This window comes from Diabrotica virgifera, chromosome 8, assembly GCF_917563875.1.
Source record: "Diabrotica virgifera virgifera chromosome 8, PGI_DIABVI_V3a".
Taxonomy (NCBI): domain Eukaryota; kingdom Metazoa; phylum Arthropoda; class Insecta; order Coleoptera; family Chrysomelidae; genus Diabrotica; species Diabrotica virgifera.
The window spans coordinates 166,191,033-166,200,451 of NC_065450.1; the positions used below are offsets into that span (position 1 = coordinate 166,191,033).

Here is a 9,419-nt window from a genome sequence, read left to right on the forward strand (position 1 = left end):
TAAATCGTTTTTAATGTTAATAAATAAATTATCAATAATGATTCCCAAATATTTTATTTGTTTGACAACTTCTATGGGTTGATTGTGAGATCAATATTGATGATATTAATATTTCGTAGTAATAATCAATGCTTTGGTTTAAGAAATAGACAACTTAGAATAGAAATATGCTTTATTGTCATGGAAAATTGTACAATTTTATAGACAATGCTTACAGAGTCATAAAAAAATACAAAACAATAACAAACACAAAAATCAATAACAAGTTTAACTTGAATTGGTGTGCTACACTACAAGGATATTAGTGAGTGAAAAACACTTTCAAACCCAATGATAACAAAAACTTTCCATAGAAGGCCACAATTTTTAAATCGATCATATTTTCTTTTAATTGTAAACGGCGATCATACTCTACTTATTATTTTTTCTGTTATAACACCCTGTATAGCATATATTCAAGTATTGTTATACTTTGTATTAGAGGAATTTTTTTAAACTGTAATTGTTTGATTGCTCTTGACCAACTTCATGTTTGCAAAATAAATTGGGTATGACTATACAGGGTGTAACAAAAATACAGGTCATAAATTAAATCACATATTTTGGGACCAAAAATAGTTCCAATGAACCTAACTTACCTTAGTACAAATATGCACAGAAAAAAGTTATAGCCCTTTGAAGTTACAAAATAAAAATTGATTTTTTCGAATATATTGAAAACTATTAGAGATTTTTTATCGAAAATGGATATGTGGCATTCTTATGACAGGAGCATCTTAAATAAAAATTATAGTGCAATTTGTGCTCCCCATAAAAATTTTATGGGGGTTTTGTTCCCTTAAACCCCCCCAAACTTTTCTGTACGTTCCATTTAAATTATTATTGTGATACCATTAGTTAAATTGAATATTTTTAAAACTTTTTTGGCTCTTAGTATTTTTTCGATAAAGCAGTTTTTATCGAGTTGCAGATTCTTTTTTAATATGTTTACATAAAAATTTTATGGGGGTTTTGTTCCTTTAAACCCCCCAAATGTTTGTGTACGCTCCAATTAAACTATTACTGCGATACCATTAGTTAAACAAAATGTTTTTAAAACTTTTTTGCCTCTTTGTATTTTTTCGAGAAGGCACCTTTTATCGAGATATGGCTTCTTTTTTAATACGGTTCAAAATATACCTAAAAATGTAAATCATACATAAATTTTCATATTATTACCAAGTCTCCATAATCGTACTTAACCATATACAAATATGTGGTGGAATGGACAAATATTCAAAATATCTCGATAAAAACTGACTTTTCGAAAAAGTACTAAGAGCCAAAAAAGTTTTAGAAATACTGTGTTTAAGTAATGGTACTACAATAATAATTTAATTGGAACGTGCACAAAAGTTTGGGGGGGGTTTAAAGGAACTAAACCCCCATAAAATTTTTATGGGGTGTCCAAATTTCCCTATAATTTTTTCTTAAGATGCTACTGTCATAAGAATGTTATATGTCCATTTTCAATAAAAAAACTTTAATAGTTTTTGATATATTGAAAAAAATCTATTTTCATTTTGTAACTTCAATGGGTTGTAACTTTTTTTATATGCACATTTGTACTAAGGTAAGTTAGGTTCAATCAAACTATTTTCGGTCCCAGAATATGTGGTTAAATTTATGACCTGTATTTTCGTTACACCCTGTATATGTTCATTTTATTGTAAGCCTTAAGATATTGCTTAATTTGAAAAACACTATTTTTATCACTAGGCAAATACAATTTAGGTATGTAAATTTTATATCAACTTTTACTTTTAGAAATTGATATGGTAACGACACATCACTGCCTATTGATTTCAAAGCGGGGATTTAGAGACAAACGCTAAATAAACAGCAAATATGTGTCTGAAGTAATATTTTAAAGCTCGCTGAGTTAGGCTATCTTTAGCTTATTCTTTCCATTTCACTCCTGTAATAAATGTTGTTGCTAGTAAGTTAGTACTTGGTTCTGAATTTACCTGGTATTTACATTTGACCCAGTATCTTACCAAATTCTTTCCCCACTCGGGCCGACAATTTAAAGTGACCCTCTGTTGGGGCCCAACAGAACAGGCCATGTCTAAAGTTACCCCTACGAAGCAATCTTAATTGCCGCTACGAAGCGATCTGTTTGTTTTTTCTTCGTTAGTAACTTTCATAAAATTTCCAGTTCTTGTACATATATGTAAGTATAGCTTAAACCCTTGAATAAAATTATTTTAGCTTGAGCTTTATCATGTATATTAGTAAGACATAAATTAAACTTGAAAATATAATCTGTATGACGCACGCCATTGACTGACTATCTTTAATGATTAAATTAATATATTACTAATCATTATATTATGATTGTGTGCTGGCACAATGCATCGTCTTTTTTAAATTTACCGCGCATTGACTGTTACCCGTACAATTGGCAACGTTGGATCAAGTGTGCGAATTAGCTTCTCGTGATCCACAGGCCCTGGGGCCTGATTCTAATTCATTTCGACAGTCGCAATTTCATTTCGACACCGCGCGATTCTTGGGGATATTAACCTTATTATGTTGAGACTGCTCAGAATTTGGGTTGGCGCTTCGGTTTCTTGGATTTTGTTGATAGTCTGGGAAAATTATCGAAAAAATACCATTTTTGGGAAAAATTATTTACCAGCTATTTTATTGCTAAAATCGAATCTTAAGATTGCATATATTAGTAATATGGGGTATGACAAGTCCGCAGAAAGTGTGTTATTTTATTTATAAACAAATTAGCACTCCTAAATCTTCTTTTTTTTTTTCAATTAGTGGTCTGTAACTCCTATATTTTTTCCTTTGAGCCAAAAACACTCAAATAAAAATTCACCGTAATTTAGTTCTGCACAAAGTTATTTTTTTTCCGATTTCCTTCAACAAAAATTTTACTCAGAAAATCCGAGTTTTCCCAAAAAATCTGCCATTTTCAATTAAAATTTTAGGGAAGTACCTAATTATTTATCAATAATTAAATAATTGAAGACATGAAAGATTTATTATAGTAGATTATACAGAGGGGCTAAATTATGGAATAAATTCATTTCTTTAAAACGGACGATTTTGGAGCAAAATCCCGAAAGAGGTCGATTTTTATTTTTAAATTACAATTTTTTGGCATATATTTCATACTAGTGACGTCATCCATCTGAGCGTGATGACGTAATCGATAATTTTGTTAATGGGAATAGGGGTCGTGTGGTAGGTCATTTGAAAGGGCGTTTAATTCTCTATTCAGTAATATAAACATTAATATCATTAGGTATTTATACATGGTTGCCAAAAAAAAATTTTGAATTAAATTAATTGGCGCAAAAAGAAGAATGTATGTAATTTATTTAACTCAAAATACATTGTACTGCTGTCAGAAAATAGAAAAAAAGGTTTATTTCACAAATAAACATTTCTTTTCGCTTAAATTAAATTACTGTCAATTTTTATGTGAGTGTTTTGGTTTAAAGTTAAAATTTTCGGAGTTTTAGAGCAATAATAAAAAAAAAAGATTTCGGAGCGCTAATTTGTTTATAAACAAAATAGCACACTTTCTGTGGACTTTGCACAGCTATATTACGAATATAGGAAATCTTGAAGATTTTATTTCAGCATGTCCAGCAATAAAATAGCTGGTAATTAATTTTCCTTGTTTTTTACTAATTTTCCCAGATTATTACCTCACATCTTTCATTGAGTTGATGATTCATGTTGTGGACATTCTCAATTATTATATTTCTAATTTAATACTATTCTATCTAATTCCTCAAAACAAGCAAATTTCAATTAAACCCAGCTATATTATAATACCTTTTGATTTAGTTTTCCTTGCAAGAAATAAACAAAACACATCTAAACTAAACCTAACCTCGCTTTTGGCCATTCATTCATCTCCGTGTCAAATAATTTCGACAGTCGCCATCGCCATATTGAAAGCGACTTGTTTAGTGTCGAAATTTGATTTAGAATCAGGGCCCTGATTCTAATTCATTTCGACAGTCGCAATTTCATTTCGACACCGCCATGACAGCCGGAGAGTATAGCGATTCTTGGGGATATTAACCTTATCATGTTGAGACTGCTCAGAATTTGGGTTGGCGCTTCGGTTTCTTGGATTTTGTTGATAGTCTGGGAAAATTATCGAAAAAATACCATTTTTGGGAAAAATTATTTACCAGCTATTTTATTGCTAAAATCGAATCGTAAGATTGCATATATTAGTAATATGGGGTATGACAAGTCCGCAGAAAGTGTGTTATTTTATTTATAAACAAATTAGCACTCCTAAATCTTCTTTTTTTTTTCAATTAGTGGTCTGTAACTCCTATAATTTTTCCTTTGAGCCAAAAACACTCAAATAAAAATTCACCGTAATTTAGTTCTGCACAAAGTTATTTTTTTTCCGATTTCCTTCAACAAAAATTTTACTCAGAAAATCCGAGTTTTCCCAAAAAATCTGCCATTTTCAATTAAAATTTTAGGGAAGTAGCTAATTATTTATCAATAATTAAATAATTGAAGACATGAAAGATTTATTATAGTAGATTATACAGAGGGGCTAAATTATGGAATAAATTCATTTCTTTAAAACGGACGATTTTGGAGCAAAATCCCGAAAGAGGTCGATTTTTATTTTTAAATTACAATTTTTTGGCATATATTTCATACTAGTGACGTCATCCATCTGAGCGTGATGACGTAATCGATAATTTTGTTAATGGGAATAGGGGTCGTGTGGTAGGTCATTTGAAAGGGCGTTTAATTTTCTATTCATTAATATAAACATTAATATCATTAGGTATTTATACAGGGTTGCCAAAAAAATTTTGAATTAAATTAATTGGCGCAAAAAGAAGAATGTATGTAATTTATTTAACTCAAAATACATTGTACTGCTGTCAGAAAATAGAAAAAAAGGTTTATTTCACAAATAAACATTTCTTTTCGCTTAAATTAAATCACAAACAGCCTCCCTCCTACCTATTGGCAGTTTGAACTTTTAATTTAAGCTAAAAGCAATGTTTATTTGCAAAATAAACATTTTTTTCTATTTTCTGACAGCAATAGAATGTATTTTGAGTTAAATAAATTACATGCATTCTTCTTCTTGCGTCAATTAATTTAATTCAAAATTTTTTTTGGCCTCCCTGTATAAATAATGATATTAATGTTTATAATACTGAATAGAGCATTGAACGCCTTTGTAAATGAGCTACAACACGAACCCATATTCCTATTTAAAAAAATAATTACGTCATCACGCTCGGATGGATGACGTCACTAGTTTGAAATATATGCCAAGAAATTTAATTTAAAAATAAAAATCGACCTGTTTCGGGATTTTTCTCTAAAATCGTCCATTTTAGAGAAAATGAATTTATTCCATAATTTAGCCCCTCTCTGTATATCAGGAGACCGGCGACAATCTAACCAATAGTTTAGCAATAATTAAAATGTAATTAAAAAATTTCGGTCGAAATAATAACCAGAAAGATTATGATGCACCAGAATAACTATGATTTTCATATAAAAAAGCACTATACCTATTCAACGTACCTTACAGGATTGAAATTGGACCATTTGAGCGGTCTCAAGAATGTTATAAAGAAACAATTTTTTGGCTTATAAACAAATAGAACCCCTCAGAAAATATTAGATTAAATTAAATTAAGTTAACGCTGTTGAAAAGAGCACGGCTTCTGTGTCCTTTTCGAAGAAAAACAAATTGAATTGCGAGGAGTGATTCCAGGTATAACCGGTCAAATTTGACCGGCATTTGCGACAGAGTTATAAACAACAGGATTTTAATCTTTGAACCATTAGATACCTTTTAATTCCGGTCCTCTTTGTACATACAAATTTTCATATCTTCAAGACACTCATAACAAAAAAGATTTATGTCACTGTCACCAAATTATTTAATTATTGATAAATAATTACTTCCCTCAAATTTTAGTTGAAAATTAAAGATTTTGTTTGGAAAACCCGAATTTTCCGAAGAAAATTTCCGTCGAAGGAAATTGGAATAAATTATCAATGTGCAGAATTAAATTACTGTCAATTTTTATGTGAGTGTTTTGGTTTAAAGTTAAAATTTTCGGAGTTATAGAGCAATAATAAAAAAAAAGATTTCGGAGCGCTAATTTGTTTATAAACAAAATAGCACACTTTCTGTGGACTTTGCACAGCTATATTACTAATATAGGAAATCTTAAGATTTGATTTCAGCATGTCCAGCAATAAAATAGCTGGTAATTAATTTTCCTTGTTATTTACTAATTTTCCCAGATTATTACCTCACATCTTTCATTGAGTTGATGATTCATGTTGTGGACATTCTCAATTATTATATTTCTAATTTAATACTATTCTATCTAATTCCTCAAAACAAGCAAATTTCAATTAAACCCAGCTATATTATAATACCTTTTGATTTAGTTTTCCTTGCAAGAAATAAACAAAACACACATAGAGTTATATATTAGCATAGAGAGAGTGTCATTCAGAGCGAAGTGACGACACCATCTTTTTTATTTGGATTAGTGCTGTTTCACTCTTACGCATAGTAAAGCTGCTACAATTGTCCTCCTCTTCCGTACCTATCTTCACACTGAATGTCATCATAGATTTTCGATACAATGTGTTAGAAAGAGATGCAGCAAACCAGTCCATGAGATCTTGTCGTCAGGAAGCGCGGAAGGTAGGCTCCCTCTATGTCAATATATACCTCTATGAAAACACATCTAAACTAAACCTAACCTCGCTTTTGGCCATTCATTCATCTCCGTGTCAAATAATTTCGACAGTCGCCATATTGAAAGCAAGGTTGCCAGGTCTGGTGAAAATTCACCAGATTTGGTGATTTTCTAACCCATTTGGTGATATGGTGAAAACTTTTTTAAAAAGCTTAATATCTGGTGATTTTTTGACCTTATCTATATTATATTTTTTTATTTAAAAAGTACGATTATATGTTTTTTATTCGTTATTAAGAATTGCCTAATATTCATATAATACAAAAAGTCTAATTTTGTAATATAAAATGATCCGCCTCTGTGGTGCTCAACTGGGGATCCACCGAAATTTACGCTACTCTTACAAGTGTTCATGCACTTCGGATAATTTATGTCTTGGTTTTATAAACAAACCAGTTCAGTTAATATCAACATATCAATTTTCAATTTATCAGTTTTATCTTTCTTGTGTCAGCTGTAGAGTTTTAAGTGATTACTGTTCTTCATATTTTGTAGTTTTGTCACGTTTTGTGTTGGTTTGGTCATCTAAACTAAAATCTCAAAGGTTCTTAGGAACTATTTTTTCAATTTTAATTTGTATTAAAAATTTATTAGCATGAGCAAAATTACTAGGTTTCCAACAAAACAATTTTGTATAACACCCCGCTCGACGAGGGTCGTCTGTCAGGCCAAGTTTAAGACATAAAACGTTTAAGTTTTAAATAATCTACATTGTCGGGATTATCAGTACCTTTTATAAAAATGAACACCTACATTTTACATTATATTTTACAAAAAAAAAAAATCGTTTCATTTGTATTTTAATTATTGTTTTATTAGGTTTGTTCCAACCCTTCACATTACCGTTCTCGAATGGTTACGGGTATGCGCATGCGCAAAATTCTGCGCAGCAACACATTTTTCGTTACTGCGCATACTCATAACAATCTGGTGATTTTGAGCAAAATCTGGCAACTTTTTAAGCAATTGTCTGGTGATTTTTAGTTTTTTGACCTGGCAACTATGATTGAAAGCGACTTGTTTTTGGTCGAAATTTGATTTAGAATCAGCATTGGGACTACGTGCATTATCGCCTGAGTCGAACGCCTGAGTCGATCGTATTCTAAGGAATATAGACGGTTCTAGAAGAGACCACACTAAACGTGACTAAACTCAACACGGACGTTTGCATAGGTATATATTAACATAGAGTGAGCCTTCACTCCGCGCGTCCTGACGACAATATCTCTTCGACTGGTTTGCGCTATCTCTTTCTAGCACATTGTACCGAGAAACTAAGATGACATTAAGGTGTGAATATAGGCACGGAAGAGGAGGACAACTGTCGTAGCTTAATATGCGTAAGAGTGAAACAGCACTAATCCAAAGAAAAAAGATGGCGTCGTCACTTCGCTTTGAATGACACTCTCTCTATGTCAATTTACCTCTATGGACGTTTGCTGTGATTGGCAGTCATCGTCATCGGATTGCATGATTTGAGTTTCCACTAGACTTGTGTTATGGACGGATTTTACGGGCTGTGATTGGTCGTATTCAAATCAATGACATATTTGATGACATTTAAAAGAAATAGGTAACCCTGTTTTCTCGTTTGTTTTTGTTTATGCAGTGTGTTTATGTTATACAAAAGAAAAATATTGATATTTTAGTTATTAATCTTGGATTTTGAGACTATTTTATACGTTTATACTTGTTTATTGTATTCATTTTTAAACAGCCATATTATTTCCAGCAAAAGTTATGGAACGTTTACAGATACATAGTAATATTTATAAAAAAAAAACAAATTACTTTCTGCTTGCTTCCTATATTTTGTAAATTTTTAAAGCTTCCTCCCAGACTCATTTGAGTATAAGGTGGTTCATTTTTCCGAAATAAATGGAAAGGATGGCGCATTTAATGCAGTGATTTGAGCTAATATAACAACACAAGATGCTCAAAATTGTCAAAAAGAATATGAAAATATTAATAAATAAATTTTAGAGTTCTAAGAACTTATCCAAATGATTCTATGAAGCTTGTTTTCAAGGTAAATATTGATGTTAATATATTCACTTTCTAACTTTATGGGTTTTATATTTTGTAGGGATGAATAATTAACATTGGAGAGAATTTTTAAGTATTTTGCTAAGCAACAAATTTTGTGTTCATTTTGATTTAAAGTTCAAAACATATATTCATATATTGTAAGATATTAAATAGATTTTTTTTATTACAGAAAGACTATCGATGCCATCGCAATACTCAGGCTAATTTGCCTTCATCAAAGACAAAAAATCCGTCATCTAAACATGTTAACTGTCAGGCATTCTTAATAATTACAGTGAAACCATCAAGTATGAAAAGGTAAAGTCTATTTGCTAATCTGAGACACAACTACTGTCTAGTGACGTTGGTAATTTTTTTTGAGAAGTTAGGTTGCTAGACGTAACTGGAAAAGACTACACAACCAAACATAACTACTCATAGCCAATATTATTATTAACAGTAAACAGGCATAAATAACATAACATACACCATACACCAATCAATAATTATTTATTTAAACCTTTATAATGTATTGATAACAGATGAGAAAAGTATTTATTGTACAAAATAAAAATATTTTATAGAAATAAATTCCACAAAATTTTA

At 30.6% G+C, this 9,419-nt stretch overlaps 1 long non-coding RNA gene across 1 annotated transcript; it reads left to right on the forward strand.

Annotated features, from left to right (window-relative positions):
* Positions 1-8,370: 8,370 nt before the first annotated feature.
* LOC126889529 (uncharacterized) lies at positions 8,371-9,419 on the forward strand. The gene is made up of 2 exons (XR_007700072.1): positions 8,371-8,814; positions 9,004-9,419. It is a non-coding gene; the product is annotated as an uncharacterized LOC126889529 (long non-coding RNA).